General features: G+C 43.9%; 1 protein-coding gene across 2 annotated transcripts in view; it reads left to right on the top strand.

The window, feature by feature from the left end:
* Positions 1-287: 287 nt before the first annotated feature.
* Positions 288-16,939, top strand: part of LOC124547635 (organic cation transporter protein-like) — a 155,398-nt gene continuing 138,746 nt past the window's right edge. For both annotated transcript variants that reach the window (XM_047125228.1, XM_047125158.1), the window contains exon 1: positions 288-552. The gene's annotated coding sequence lies outside the window, so the exon portion shown is untranslated. The remainder of the gene's footprint in view (positions 553-16,939) is intronic.

Here is a 16,939-nt window from a genome sequence, read left to right as displayed (position 1 = left end):
GCCCGCCTTTAGACTGTTACACATGACGCAAGAGGAAGATGGATGAGAAGACTGACGGACCACTAATCGCCTACGCCGCCGCAGAAGGAGGCAACAAGTTTACTTTTACGCCCAAGGCGTTGATGAAAACAGCCCTGGCCTTTCATTTAAGAACTTTTCGGGGTGAAGCAGACGGAAATCTCCATTGAATAACTACAACATCTCGGTCCTTACTCTCGCGTAACACTAGCGCGAAGCGCAATTAGCACTTAGCGACTGTAGTCGCCGCGAGGAAACGTTCCGCGGGAAATTGCCGAACGTTTCCACCTGCAATTCGCGTTTGATGTTTAGTTGGTCAGCACTCGAAGTGTTCAGAAAACAGCAGATAGCATCTCGGCAGTGTTTACCGCCTTAGCTGGCCAATTATGAGGGACTCGGGCAGATAAAAACAACCCGTGCGCGTCGGTCTGTGTCACTCGCTCCGCGACGGCTGCTGTGCAGGAGATCAGAGTGCGTTTCCTGGTTGTGGCGGTAGGGGCTCGCACGATCAGCCGTTTCATCGACGCCGTAAAGGTATGCAATTTGCACCGCGCACTGTGTTCAAAGAACAGTGATCGCTGTACAGTATTTCACCGACGCTGGGTACTCCGTTAGCATGTACCAAAACCCGACCCAAACAGAAACGATATTCCTTTGTTTTTCTATAGATTAATTTATATCCACAATACGATTATATTAGAAAATGATCAACGACCGGAAGTACAAGTTAAATATAGTATAAGAATTTTTCACAGGAAAGGAGCTATTACGATGGCTAATCCACAAAGACTAACTTTTTTTTTTGAGCTGATGTCTGCATTCCATTTTATTCTTTGCTCGAGTCCTAGATACATTACCTCCTGGATCCTATTGTGTTGGGAGTAAGAACTGATAATTATTTTAAATTCTTAACTGTATCCCGGCTACCTTGTTAACAAAAAGTGCTGACAAAAATTACTTCCATAATCGCGATTCAGACCAGTGAACCACGAGAAAAATGTGATATTGATTTCATAAACTTTCTAGCGAACGCCGTTTCTCTTACTGTTCAAATCTTGCGGACAAAGGGCTTTTAAAAGATTTCACTGTCCCTCCTAACTATTAATTGTATTTTCACGCCGGCCGGGGTGGACGAGCGGTTCTAGGCGCTACAGTCTGAAACCGCGCGACCGCTACGATCGCAGGTTCGAATCCTGCCTCGGGCATGGATGTTTGTGATGTCCTTAGGTTAGTTAGGTTTAAGTAGTTCTAAGTTCTAGGGAACTGATGACCTCAGAAGTTAAGTCCCATAGTGCTCAGAGCTATTTTTTTTGTATTTTCACTTGGCGAAAACAGAAAAGGGCGTTTCGTCGCTTACCTCTGCAGGCCTCTCCATGAGTGTCTGTCGCCACTGTCTCGTTATTTTTCATATGTTCCAGCAACTTATCACTGCATTTAGTTGCTCAAGTATGCTAATGCGGTGGCGGTCGACCTGGAAGAAGCCAGGGCAAAGCCTGGTAATGAAAGAAATTAGCATCACTTTTAGTTGTAAAAGGGAGGTGAGATGGTGACGTAAATTCTATGGATGGAGACTACGGATAGGTGGTGCTCGATAGGGGTGCGGATAGGCCGTGAGGCGTACCGAAGGTAGTCCGTGCAGTTGCGATATCGGTCCCGGACGGTTACCGAACTTGCCTAGTAAGTAGGAGATCCCGGGTTCGAATCCCGGTCTGATACACATTTTCACTCATCGCCGCTGATTCCGCCTGATGTCCCGCTACAGCTGATAACAGTAATCCCCCTTCAAATTCCATATAAATTCTATGTCTTCTGATACCAGACGCTGCACACTGTTGTCTTGAATTAAATTCCAAACTCATGCATAGTGTCTCATGGGCTGAGACCATGTCACACTGTTATTGGTGATCCGTTTGCCGAATGGGGACGTTCAGCAAGCTGGCCCCTTTGAAACTATTCAAGAGTAGCAGTCACTCGCTAAGTTTACATGATGCTCCCAGATCCGAAGTTGGTAGACCGATTTATCAATACCGTTTGTTGCTTATCATGTAAACATTTGACTGACGATTTTGGTAACCCAGATCTAGCGACTAGGTTTCTTCTTCCACAGTCAATATTCACTCCGATGTAAACGTCCAACTGTTTTTGAAACGTACTAGATGTCAGGTGCTTTTAGAAATGCTGACTAAACTGGACGAAATGAAGCTTTGTACAGCGAAAGAGAAGAAAAAATATTAGATTGAGCAGGAACTTGTCCACTTCCTATGTTAATAGAACAGAAACAGTGATTCTGTTATCTAAATTAGTAACTAACAACCAATATCCAGACATCGTTCGTGTAAAACTAATGACAATCTTAAAACTGATATTCGGTCGATTAGCTAAATCGAGTCAGGCCTTAAAATGTAAACTCCCCCAGCGAAAATTTGTTTCCTACGTTCGATTTTCGCCTTCAGGAGCACAACCCCTGCTGCAAATCGTACTTGTTTCGTGCCATTCCAGGTTTGTGACTGTAATGAGAATATACTAGTAAACGGAACTCAGCACGTGACTCTTAAAGGGTCGTACTTCTCGTAAGTGAAGCAACTCACTGTTCGTGATATACGGGGTGTCGCAAACCTTAAGATTCAAAATAATACAGAACATAGAGGACTTATAGAAAAGAGCCAATGATAGGAGATGAATACTGCAGAAAGTACGAGGCACTGTGGCATATGTTCCACGTACCTAGATAGACTTACAGCAACCAGGTTATGTCTTTTAGTATTCTTAGTGCCTTATTTTGCAACATTTTTATCTTGTATGGGTGAGTTTCTGCAGTCATGCCCCAGATTTTACAGCTGTATAACACAGCAGAAAGGACCAACGTATTCCAGAGGAATTGTTTTGCTCTGGTTGTCAGTCCGTTACCACTTATGTCCATAAGTGATATAGACTAGACGAACCTTTAATACACACGTAAGTGTCTGCATTCTGTCTGATGCTGCTATTTATCTATTCCGGATCTTCTCTTCCATCTTCTGGAGTCATAGCAGGCAGGCCAATCAAGAGCGCTCGGAAATGAGAAGCCCCAGTGCTAGGTATTTATTTATTTTATTGTATTTATTTGGCCTCTAGTTCCCCAGCTATTTAGCCAATTATATTGATATTTAATATAACACAATTCATTATGTTAACAGCGGATTTTCGATATATCTCACCATTTCTTAATTATATATTGTTAACGTAAACATATAAACTTCCTTATTCTTGTACTGAGGATGTTAATAATCGGCAACCAATTTCCACTGTAGTAAGTTTTATGAGGTACATCACTGTGATTGAACAACACATTGAGCAAGTGAGTAACACACACAAACAACCAATTATAGAATGACTACAGGTGTGCACCTGTAAACTGCTGTGGCTAGGTGTCTTCACATCTTGAAATTTAAGAGATGAATGTCCGTCTCTTGAAAGTATCTTGCGATGTGGATATACAGCGTGTCCGAAAAGTCTTTCCCTGATTGCATAAATTGATAACTCAGGCTAGAAGTGAGATACAAATATGAAACTGGTGTCTATTGTTTACAAACTATCAAAGTTTTTTTCACACATCAGTAAACTTCCACATGAGCACCCTTGGTAGCACGTAGCACATCTAGGCGATATTCAATTTCCGTCCACACATTAGCCAACATCACTGGAGGGATCGATTCAACGACTGTGGTTATCCGTTGCCGCAGGGTTTCAAGATCTGGTACACATATTCGGTAGGCCTCGTCCTTGACATAACCCCATAAAAAGAAGTCTAATGGGGTTATGTCAGGAGAGCTTGGAGGCCAAAAACGTTGGCCCATCACGACTAATCCATCGCCCAGGAAAGGTCATATCGAGATAGGCACGGACGTCCAAACCCCAATGAGGCGGTGCACCGTCTTGCTGAAACAAGACATCGGGGTGATACTGAAACAGCTGAGGAACAGCATACAGTTGCAACATGTCCAGATACACTGCAGATGTGATGGTAGCCTCAGCGAAGAAGAATGGCCCGATAATTCGAAAGTGCAATAGCGCGCACCAAACATTCACATTTGGACTGCCTCTGGTGCACTCCATGACCTCGCCAGGGGGTTGTGAACCTCAAATGCGCACATTATGGCAATTCACTACTCCACAGACAAAGAAGGTCGCTTCGTCGGAAAAGGCAATTCATCTGAGATAACCATCATCGTCCTCAACACGTGATAGCATTTCGACTGCAAAGTCATATCGACGTGTGCTGTCATTGGGCAACAATGGAAGTGGAAGTTTACTGATGTGTGAAAAAAACTTTGATAGTTTGTAAACAATTAGACACCAGTTTCATATTTGTATCTTACTTCTAGCCTGAGTTATCAATTTATGTAATCAGGGAAAGACTTTTCGGACACCCTGTAGATTTTTGCTGACAAGCAAGGTTCGTGACACTTGTGGGACGGGAATTCCCAGTTTGGCGATTGCATCATGAAGTCGAACCTAATGACTGGTTTAGCAGAAACAGCCAAGAAGAAGCTGATTCAGATCTGCTACTTCTAAGAGGTGGTCTTTGCAGTATGGATAGATTAAACCTTTATTTCTGTAGAGATGCACACGTGTGTATTTCGCATTTTTATGATCGATGCTGTACGTTGTCATGAAAGTTGTAAGTGACTACCGCGTTCTCCTGGGAATGTGTTGTTGAATCTGTGCAAAGTTTTATCCTTTCGTCATCTGAGAGGTTTCCTGCACTTGTTACCAAACATCAAATGCTCCTTTAGTTTTAGTAGTTTTGAAATCTGCTAAGATAGACGTGCAAAAAAACGTATTTCTTCCATGATACCAGTCTTGGTGGAGTGGAGGAAGAGATAGTGAGGAAGTGGCCACGCGATATATACAGTGCCCAAAAGTCCATCCTGTACATTGCTGGCGCTCTAATCAGGAAACGCTCCTTCCGATTTTTTGATACTACGTCTAGTCAAGCGGAGCTAAGAAGGAAGCCGTTATTCCTGTTCACTAGATTTTCATGCAGTCTTATTTCTAGCGCTTCCTTGGTTATAGAATCCAAGAAACCCACAGCCCGACGTAGCAACTTCGTAGCTGAACATAAGTCCCTCCGTGATGCTGTGCTCCGTTACCACGTGCTTTTCTGAGCAACCAAGGCGGACGATGATGCTCTCGCGTTCTACACATCCCTTGTGAGATGTGGCATTGCGTTTGAGTGATGTACTGGCGGGCACACCCATATGTGATGCCATACACAATAGATGTACTAAGTCCTAAAGGATATGTTATGGAGCCCAGCATGTCTTCAGTTTTTCGTGTAGGGCAGATAACCCGCCTAACCATTATGTTTCTCCAAGATCCTGGCTGTCTTGGCGGTGTGCGGTCCAGCAGCATACGATAAGAATGCTAGGCCTTTGCCGTAATGTCTCTCCTTTCCTCTGGTCGTCTGTCCTGAGAGCGCGTTTTATTCGCACATCCAAGTAGCGGTTCCCGGTAGATGATGTAACTGATGGGGCAAGACCACTTTGCCGCAAACGACTTGGGCTATGTACACTAGGGAAGTGACTGCCAAGAAGCGCTGCGCTGGATAATGGCATTTTGTAGTGCTTAGACTGAGGTCTGTGTGCATTTTCTTACGGTACACAGGAAGCTCAAGTGTACCATCCCATTTCTTCTTTATTAAAATGTCCAACAAAGGTAGACAACTGTCTTTACTTCTGTGGTAAAATTTGTGCTTTTGTGTATGCTGTTCGAGCGTCACCTAATGTCCATCAGTTTTTTATTCCCATGAAGCCACACTACGAACGTGTCGTCCACTTACTTATAGAGCGACTTTTCCTTGACCAAGAGGTTCCAAGCGCTGTTTCCTCGCTGTGTTGATAAATAACGTCTACCTATTCATAGAACTTAAGGCAACATTGAAAAAAGTGGTGCTGAGCATGTTTCGAACCGGTTCTACGCTTCTCTAGCATTTGTAGTGGGTATTCTAATCGCACCCGCATAAAGAGTACGTGGCGTCAAAACTGAGAAGCAGATCACCTTTGTATAGGTGCCATGAAGTCGCAATGGAGACAGATAGTACCACCCGTCTGCTAGGGTTCGAGTGACGTGACGCCAAATCTGAGACGCGGATCACCTTTGTCCAGGCGCCATGAAATCGCAGTGGAGACAGATAATATCACCTGCCTGCTAGCATTTGAATGATGTGAGGTCAGAGTTCAGAAACAGATCACCTTTGTCCAGGTGCCATGTGGCCGCAATGAAAACAGATAGTATGACCCTTCTGGTAGGATTTGAATGATGTGACGCCAGAGTTGACAAACAGATCACCTTTGTCCAGGTGCCATGAAGTCGCAATGGGGACAGATAGTATCACCCATCTGCTAGGGTTCAGCATTAGGTCCTAGACTCTTTTCATCATATGTCAATGCCGTGTCATCAGTTCTGTCCAACTGTAAGTACCACAGGCAGGTTGATGACCTCCGCTTATCAATATTGCTGAAGAGAGCTCTCGAGAATTGCAGTGGTGACGTGTGTGCACTATAAGAATAGGCACAGAAGAGGGTTAAAGCACAGGTCAGTCTAAGCTCATCAGCCAGAAATATCGGGAATCACTACCAACTTTAATCCTAAATGGGGTAAATATCAATTTCTCTCCTTCAGTAAAAAGTTGTAGTCTATAGATGAAAAGGGGATGAGCACTTATCTGCAATGTGCAAAAATGAATCGGCATCTCACTATGCTCTACAAAAATATAATACGTTCTTCCTTTTGATTTAGAAAGAAAGTTGTACAGGCCCTATACTTCCAATTGTTGACTATAGCGATGTTATCCAGTAACGTGTATCTCAGGAATGTTCACGGTGCTAGGAATTAGTGATGAACGCCTGCGTTCGATCTATCTGTAACGTTCGACTCTTTGATCATTTTTTATTATCATGCAAATAGCAATGCTGGCTACGTGCAGGGAAGCGGAGTGATTTCTCTTCTCTCTATCGTTTCTACCGTGTTACCAACCTGTACTCACCTCTCTCCGCGACCTTAACGCCCTTGTCTGAACAACATGACATAAACTCCAGTATCCATCAGTGCAAAATCCCTTCTGTCCCACTTCATCACTCAGCAGATTTTCAGAAGCTTAAACCCGACCATGGGGTGATGTTCCTCATTATATCAAGGAACCGAATAACAGCTCCAGCCACGAAAGACACTTAATGGTATAATGTTTGCCTTCATTCACTTATGCACACGTTATCCAATTACAATTAAGTATCCTTCTTTCCAACCAGATCTTCCTCATTTCCCAGAGCTCTTAGCTGGAGCAGTCGACCTAAATTTCTCTCCTTCAGATCTCGCTATGTCAGTAGATATCATTTTTGTACACCTATAAATACATTTTGTATCTATCATTATTATTATTATTATTACTAACGGCAGCAGCGGAATAAATAGTAATACTGCTAACTGTTAATGTCGTTAGTTCTTAGTCAGTAATGTTATTCACCTTGTCTTTAAATACAACCAAACAATTTTTAATTCGACTACCACTATTTTATTACCATTTAGAAAATTGAAATCATTGTTATTTCTTAAGAATCAGTGACGTAAAAAAATAATGTATGTGTGAAACAAAGGTCCGTTGTAAGAGAGGGCCTGAAGGCCCTAATCTGATAAGGTTAGATAAATAAATAGGTGGAATTCTTTATACACATCGGTTAGGGGACCAGAAGACGGCGTAATGTAGCGCTGAAACTCGTTGTTGAAGTAAAACAGCAACTGAAAATTTAGCCGGCTGAACGTGTTTTTTTTCGATATTTACAACCTGGTTTGTTCCGAACACAATTATGCAACAAGATGCAAACATACCATCCATTACGACCATCATCAAGAAAAAAACTCAACCTTATGACAAATCTGAAATTTCACCAAAATGGCTCTGAGCACTGTGGGACTTTTAACATCTGTGGTCATCAGTCCCCTAGAACTTAGAACTACTTAAACCTAACTAACCTAAGGATATCACACACATCCATGCCCGAGGCAGGATTCGAACCTGCGACCGCAGCAGTCGCGCGGTTCCGGACTGAAGCGCCTAGAACCGCTCGGCCACCACGGCCGGCAAATTTCACCACATTATTTCTTTTCATCATTAGAATTCGAGCCCTTTCATGTTACCTACGTACATCCGAAAACATCACTACTTGCCATATTAGGGTATAACATATCAACACTAAATAACATACTTGGAACCAGATATAAAAACAGATAAAAATACGTATAAATAGCCCCTCATTTCTTTCCACCTTAGCTTAGACCGAAGGTTTTCAAATTAAGTCGACCGGTCCTTCAAATAATACCAGTTTCAAAATCCAGCCATGATGCCGTTCGCCTACGCTGACATCTTGCAAGAGACATGTTGAAACGTCGCTCCAAAACGAACATATTATTCATCTGATTTTCAAATAAGTATTCATCAATGCAGTTCCGCGAAATGTATTACAAATTTGTAATTAGTCTCTCTTCGCCGCCTAAAGCTGGAGCGCTCCATCAGCCGATCTAGATAGTTACACAATTACGATAACACTAAATGTCGCATAAGACAGTAATCGGTTTTATATTCAAAACAGATTAATTCTAAATATTGTAATTGAACTGAAACTTATTATTTAACATCAAAGAGTAAAATGCGGTTGCATAATCTTGAGATCTTTAAGGTCTACGATACTAGGGAGAAAACTGCTGTAGTACTACTTGAAAAAGCGAAGTCTATACCAAAAAAAAAAAAAAAAAAATGGTTCAAATGGCTCTGAGCACTATGGGACTTAACTTCTGAGGTCATCAGTCCCCTAGAACTTAGAACTACTTAAACCTAACTAACCTAAGGACATCACACACATCCATGCCCGAGGCAGGATTCGAACCTGCGACCGTAGCGGTCGCACGGTTCCAGACTCTAGCGCCTAGAACCGCTCGGCCACCCCGGCCGGCGAAGTCGATACCAATATACATGTAATTAATATAGGTACAATCAAAATTATCCGGACATCTGGTAGTGGACATTAATATGGAATGCGTCTAACCTTTCCCTTTATGACGGCTTTAACTCTGCTGGGGAGACCTCCAGTGATGTATCTGAAAATCTGTGGAGGAGCAGCAAACCATGCTTCCTCAAGATCCGAAACCAGAGAAGGAAGTGATATTGGAAGATCAGGTCTGGAGTAAAGTCGTGATTTTAACTCATCACAAAGGTTTTGCTTTTGGTTCAGAACGGGATTCTGGGCAGGTCAATCCATTTCAGAAATGTTATTGTCCACAAACCATGGCCTTATAGGTGTTGCTTTACGACAGGGTACATTGTCGTATTGTGACATATTGTGACGTCATATTGTGACGTCCCTTCCCTCCTTCTTCACTCCCCGGGAAGAGACGTGACTTGTAACGATGTTCGTCCCCGTCGGTGTGACGTGGAACAGCACCTGTAACTCTCGTAAGAACACAACTCCTCCCGTGGTTTAGAAATATTCTGTTATCTGTCCGCAACAGTCTTCTCAGTTTGTGCGAACTGGTAAACTGCAATCGTTTATTTTTATTTTTATGCCCGGTTAGTTCTGTGATGGAATAAAATCCTGATTCTTGATCTCATCATCAAGGCCGTTTTTCACATCGTACATAGCGAGGATGAAAATTTGCTGTCTACTATTCCGTTGCTATGCCGTTGCTACGTCCCGTTATTAACAGTTGCCCGACGTAACTCCAGAGATAACTTTTGTTGGAGTAAATGTTTTTTTAATACGCCGTAGTACTGGTTTAAACTAATCACTCTTCACTGTCCATTATTCATGTATTTACTTAGTCACTTAAAATGTTTGAAGATTGAATCAACGTGCATTAACACACATTGTATTGTTCGTTTAATGAGTTAGGCGATACGTAAGATTTACCTTTTGATTCAGATTTTATTGTTCTTTCTGTAATTAATTGTTTGTCCCAACATCACACGCACACCGATATGTCATTCAAGATTAACTTCTGTTCAGTTCAGTAATCGTGACGCGGACGACAACTTTTGACTAATCGGCGTACTTGTCTTTCTTCGTGTCTTCGTTCTACTGTGTCCTACTCAAGATTACGAATTGTTTTTCTGTCGTTGATCCTTTGCTCTCAAGGTTTTTAACTGTTCATCAGTACGAAAGCTAAGTCCGATACACCAACATCACTCAATTGAAGTCTAACACTCGTCTTACTATACCGTCGCGTTGAGAACGATAAAGATTAACTTTCATCATCGAATGACTGAGCAATACTTCAGAGTCTAACATGAATTATCAGACTTACAAAACTGAAACAATCTAATAGCGTTTGAGTCCAGACAACTATCGCAAAAGTACTCTAGAGCGACTCAAGAGCAACTAACTAACTGAACATTTCTATATCCGAGTTGCATTGTAGTCGCATGGAATTTCCTTTTCGATGCGGCTACAACTCTCTTCCACGGTAAATGTTATCTTTGACTGAATTACTTTCTTGGATTTTACCTTCGTTCACATGATTTTGAATTTATTCTATAGATGTTTGATAAAGAATCTATGATAATCCTTTCATCTCCCCTTTTTGTATGCTATTCTCAGTATTTGAATAAATTAGGTGTTAATCAAAATATTACCAGCGTAGATTTTATCGTCAATAGTTGCCGGCACTGTCAAGATGACTCACTTCCCTACTTTAAGTTTCCACACGGTTTGTTAATTGGGGTTTTCTGTCCTTGGGGCGTTACAATAGGGATACAATCATCGTCTCCGAACCGTTCCTCCACTGTACTCACTAAACAATGCTGTAATAAGTATTCATATCCCTCCGCATTTCACGTTTTCTGAAGCACAATAATGGAACCACAAAAAAACTCTCATACCGTAACACTGTCTCCTCCGTACTTTATTGTTGGCACCACACATGAAGGCAGGGAACGTTTTCAAGGTATCCCCCTAACCCAAACAGTTCCATAGAATCTAACAGAATATAGCCTGGTTCATCACTCCAAATTTCTCGTTTCCAGTTATCCACTGTACAGTGGTGTCGCTCTTTGCACCACCTCAAGCGTCGCTTAACATTGACTGGAGAAATGTATGGCTTGTGAGAAGCTGCTCGACTGTTACACCCCATTCTTTTTAAATCCCTACACCTAGGTTTCTAGTATTTGTAGACTTAAAGAAAGCTTTTGACAATGTTGACTGGAATACTCTCTTTCAAATTCTGAAGGTGGCAGGGGTAAAATGTTGTTGTTGCTGTTGTCTTCAGTCCTGAGACTGGTTTGATGCAGCTCTCCATGCTGAATGCTGTGCAAGCTTCTTCATTTCCCAGTACTTACTGCAGCCTACATCCCTCTGAATCTGCTTAATGAATTCATCTCTTGGTCTCCCTATACTATTTTTACCCTCCACGCTGCCCTCCAATACTAAATTTATGATCCCTTGGTGCCTCAGAACATGCCCTACCAACCGATCCCTTCTTCTTGTCAAGTTGTGCCACAAACTCCACTTCTCCCCAATTCTATTCAATACTTCCTCATTAGTTACGTGATCTACCCATCTAATCTTCAGCATTCTTCTGTAGCACCACATTTCGAAAGCTTTTATTCTCTTCCTGTCCAAACAATTTATCGTCCATGTTTCACTTCGATACATGGCTACACTCCATACAAATACTTTCAGAAACGACTTCCTGACACCCAAATCTATACAGCGAGCGAAAGGCTATTTACAATTTGTACAGAAGCCAGATGGCGGTTATAAGAGTCGAGGGACATGAAAGGGAAGCAGTGGTTGGGAAGGGAGTGAGACAGGGTTGTTTTTCAATCTGTATATTGAGCAAGCAGTAAAGGTAACAAAAGAAAAATTTGGAGTAGGCATAAAATCCATGGAGAAGAAATAAAAACCTTGAGGTTCGCCGATGACATTGTAATTCTGTCAGAGACAGCAAAGGACCTGGAAGAGCAGCTGAACAGAATGGACAGTGTCTTGAAAGGAGGATATAAGATGAACATCAACAAAAGCAAAACGAGGATAATGGAATGTAGTCGAATTAAGTCGGGTGATGCTGAGGGAATTAGATTAGGAAATGAGACACTTAAAGTAGTAAAGGAGTTTTGCTATTTGGGGAGCAAAATAACTGATGATGGTCGAAGTAGAGAGGATATAAAATGTAGGCTGGCAATGGCAAGGAAAGCGTTTCTGAAGAAGAGAAATTTGTTCAAAAGTTTAAATTTGTGTGAAATCTTATGGGACTTAACTGCTAAGGTGATCAGTCCCTAAGCGTACGCACTACTTAACCTAAATTATCCTAAGGACAAACACACATACCCATGTCCGAGGGAGGACTCGAACCTCCGCCGGGACCAGGCGCACAGTCCATGACTGCAGCGCCCATAGACCGCTCGGCTAATCCCGCGCGGCGAGAAATTTGTTAACATCGACTATAGATTTAAGTGTCAGGAAGTCGTTTCTGAAAGTATTTGTATGGAGTGTAGCCATGTATGGAAGTGAAACGTGGACGATAACTAGTTTGGACAAGAAGAGAATAGAAGCTTTTGAAATGTGGTGCTACAGAAGAAAGCTGAAGATTAGATGGGTAGATCACATAACTAATGAGGAGGTACTGAATAGAATTGGGGAGAATAGCAGTTTGTGGCACAACTTGATTAGAAGAAGGAATCAGTTGGTAGGGCATGTTCTGAGGCATCAAGGGATCACCAATTTAGTATTGGAGGGCAGTGTGTAGGGTAAAAATCGTAGAGGGAGACCAAGAGATGAATACACTAAGCAGATTCAGAAGGATGTAGGTTGCAGTAGGTACTGGGAGATGAAGAAGCTTGCACAGGATAGTGTAGCATGGAGAGCTGCATCAAACCAGTCTCAGGACTGAAGACCACAAAAACAACAACAACGCATAGTTATTGTACTAGACGGGCTGCTGGTAGGTTTTTGGAACTCACAAGTGATTCCTTCCGCTTATTTCATTCGATTTTTTACAAGCACCCTCGGCGCTGCTCGCTGGTCCCTGTCGGTCGGTACGTGAGGTCTGGCTGGTTTTGGCTTAACCGTAGTTGTTCCTTCTCGTTGCCAGTCCACACATCACCAACAGCCTTAGCAATCACATACAACCGCTCACTTGACGAAAGGTCTGTTCCTAAAGACTGGAAAATAGCACAGGTCACACCAATATTCAAGAAAGGAAACAGGAGTAACCCATTCAATTACAGGCCCATATCACTGACCTCAATTTGCCATAGGATTTTGGAGCATATACTGTACTCGAACATTATGAATCACCTTGAAGAAAATGAATTATTGATACATAAACAACACGGATTCAGAAAATATCGTTGTAGTGCAACACGGCTAGCTCTTTATTCCCATGAAGTAATGAGTACTGTCGAAAAGGGATCTCATATCGATTCCATATTCCTAGTTTTCCAGAAGGCTTTTTGATACCGTTCCTCACAAGCAATTATTAATCAAATTGCTTGCGTATGGGTTATCGTCTCAGTTGTGTGACTGGATTCGTGATTTCCTCTCAGAGAGGTCACAGTTCGTAGTGATAGACGGTAATTCATCGAGTAGAACAGAAGTGATATCTGGCGTTCCGCAAGGTAGTGTCATAGGCCCTCTGCCGTTCCTGATTTACATAAATGATCTACGTGACTATCTGAGCAGCTCCCTTAGATTGTTTACAGATGACGCTGTAATTTACCGTCTAGTAAAATCATGAGATGATCAATTCCAATTACAAAATGATCTAGAGAGATTTTCTGTATGGTGCGAAAAGTGGCAATTGGCACTAAACAAATAAATGTGCGAAGTCATCCACATGAGTACTAAAAGAAATCCGATAAATTTTGGGTATACGATAAATCGCACAAATCTAAGGGCTGTCAATTTGACTAAATACCTAGGAATTACAATTACGAGCAACTTACATTGGAAAGACCACATAGATAATATTGTGGGGAAGGCGAAACAAAGACTGCGCTTCGTTGGCAGAACACTTAGAAGATACGACAAACCCACTAGACAGCTTACGCAACGCTTGTCCGTCCTCTGCTGGAATATTGCTGTGCTGTGTGGGATCCTTACAAGGTCGGATTGACGGAGGACAACGAAAAAGTGCAAAGAAGGGCAGCTCGTTTCGTGTTATCGCACGATATGGGCGAGAGTGTCACTGATGTGATACGCGAGTTGGGGTGGCAGTCACTGAAACAAAGGTGGTTTTCTTTGTGGCGAGATCTATTTACGAAATTTCAATAATCAACTTTCCGAATGCGAAAATATTTTGTTGACACTCACCTACGTAGGGAGAAATGATCATCATAATAAAATAAGAGAAATCAGAGCTCGAACGGGAAGATTTAGGTGTTCCTTTTTCCCACAGGCTATTCGAGAGTGGAATGGTAGAGAAGTAGTACGAAAATGTTCCATTAGTTTCGGGTGTGCAGCCGCAAGGTTCTCCTTCTTCTTCTAATATTTCGGCCGTATACCGTTCAGCCATCTTCAGGTGAGCCGCAAGACTGCCGCTCCAGTTTTTTTTCTTTATTGTTATTTTTCAACTCATACAAAGGTGGGCTGGCAGCGGATGAATCTACTCCACTCTTCAGCCACAAGCATTACAATAAATGAGACAATGAAGACAAAAGTAAACAGACTGGTGGAAAAAAAACCAGTAGAAATAAAAAGTAAAAACCCGAAGCCGTTCACATTCGCCGAAAAAACACGAAAAACTGTCGGCACTGCGCACAAACACTGATGACGTAGACGGTACAAGTGAACGAAAGAGCGTGGCGGCGAAAAACTCTAAATCACAAACACGACGGCACACACACGAGAAACTGAAGGCGATGATCTCCGGCACATGAAAGTCCACTTAACGTGTGCGAGTCCGGAGACCTGCCAAGAGGGGAAGAAGTCGGTGCCGGAGGGAGAGGGGAGAGCAATAATGCCAATGACAGAGGAGATGGTGGGAGGAATGAAGGTATGGGGGTAAGGGAAGCCTGGGGGAGGAGGGGGGGAAATGGGTGGAAGGAGGGAAGGGGGAGAGAAGGGAGAGAGGGTGCCCATAGGAACGAACACAGGAAGTGGGAGGGGAGTATCAAAGTTGGTAGGAGGGGTAGATGGAGGGGAGGAGGGCATCATCAGGGAGGGGCATCTGGTGGAAGCCACCTTGGGAGAGGGTAAGGAGAGTGGAGAGATGGAGAGCAGGTAGGACATGGAAATAAAGGTGCGGCAGCGGGTGGTGGTGGGAGAGGATGGGAGAGACCAGCGGTTGAGGAGGATTGGGTTTATGGGAGGTGTAGAGGATCCGTATCCGTTCGAGGAAAAGGAGGAGGTGGGGGAACGGAATAAGGTCTGCATGGGGGAGGGGAGACGGATGCGATAGGCGAGGGGAAGAGCATGGCGTTCAAGGATCTGAAGGGATTTGTAAAAGGTAGGAGGAGCAGAGATCCAGGCAGGGTGGGCGTAGCAGAGGATAGTGCGGTTGAGGGATTTATTGGTGTGGAGGATGGTGGAGGGGTCCAGACCCCATGTACGGCCAGAAAGGAGATTGAGGAGACAGAGTCAGGAGCGTGCCTTGGCTTGGATTGTCCAGAGGTGGGGGGTCCAGGAGAGGCGACAGTCAAGGGTGACGCCAAGGTACTGATGGGTGGGGGTGAGGGCGATAGGACGGCCATAGACAGTGACATTAAAGTCGAGGAGGCGGAGGGAAGGGGTGGTTTTGCCTACAATAATCGCCTGCGTTTTGGAATGATTGACCTTAAGCAACCACTGGTTGCACTAAGTGGTGAATCGGTCAAGGTGGGACTGGAGAAGGTGTTGGGAGCGCTGCAGGGTGGGGGCGAGAGCAAGGAAGGCGGTGTCATCGGCGTACTGGAGAAGGTGGATGGGGGGTGAAGGCTGCAGCATGTCCGCCGTATACAAAAGGTACAGAAGAGGGGAGAGGATGGAACCTTGGGGCACACTGGCGGAGTGGAAGAAGGTATAGGAATCCGTGTTATGGATGGTGACGTAAGAAGGGCGTTTGGGAAAGAAAGGACCCGATCAGACGGATGTAGTTAATAGGAAGGGCGAAGGTTTGGAGCTTGAAGAGGAGACCGAAATGCCACACACGGTCATAGTCGCGTTCAAGGTCGAGGGAGAGGAAGATAGCGGTGCGACGGGAATTGAGCTGTTCGGAGAGGAGATGAGTGAGGTGAAGGAGAAGGTCATCAGTAGAGAAGGACAGCCGAAAGCCACACTGTGTAACGGGAAGGAGGTGGTGCTGGCAGAGGTGCCGGTGGATGCGTCGGGTAAGGATGCATTCCAGGACCTTGCTGAAACCAAGGTAAGGCTGATGGGATGATAGTAGGAGACAGCGGACGGCGGTTTGTCGGGTTTAAGGAACATCAGGATGTGGAAGGTTTTCCACAGGTTGGGGTAGAAGCCAGTGGACAGGACCACATTATAGAGCCTGGCCAGACTGGAGAGGAAGGAAGCAGGGGCTTCACGGAGGTTGCGAAAGGTGACACAATCATGACCAGGAGCAGTGTTACGTTTCGTGCGGAGTGGAGCGATGAGATCCTGAGTAGTGATGGAGGCATTGAGTTCGGTGTGTGCAATGTTGTCCAAGTACTGGAAACCAGGGGCGAGGGGAGGGACAGAGGTGTCAGTTCGATCGCGGACGTCCGGGAAGCGGGAGTAATCGAACTGGGGATTGTCGGGGATGGTAAAGACATCAGAAAGGTAGGAGGCAAAGTGATTGGCCTTACTAAGGTTGTCAGGGAAGGGGTGATCATCATGAAGGAGAGGGTAATAGGGAGGGAGCTTAGATCCGGTAAGGCAGCAGAAGGCTGACCAGTACTTGGACGAGTTGATAGGAAGTGTAGCATTAAGACGGG

This window comes from Schistocerca americana, chromosome 1, assembly GCF_021461395.2.
Source record: "Schistocerca americana isolate TAMUIC-IGC-003095 chromosome 1, iqSchAmer2.1, whole genome shotgun sequence".
Lineage (NCBI taxonomy): Eukaryota > Metazoa > Arthropoda > Insecta > Orthoptera > Acrididae > Schistocerca > Schistocerca americana.
The sequence above is the reverse complement of the archived record's forward strand: the minus strand, read 5'-3'. Positions and strand labels throughout refer to the sequence as shown.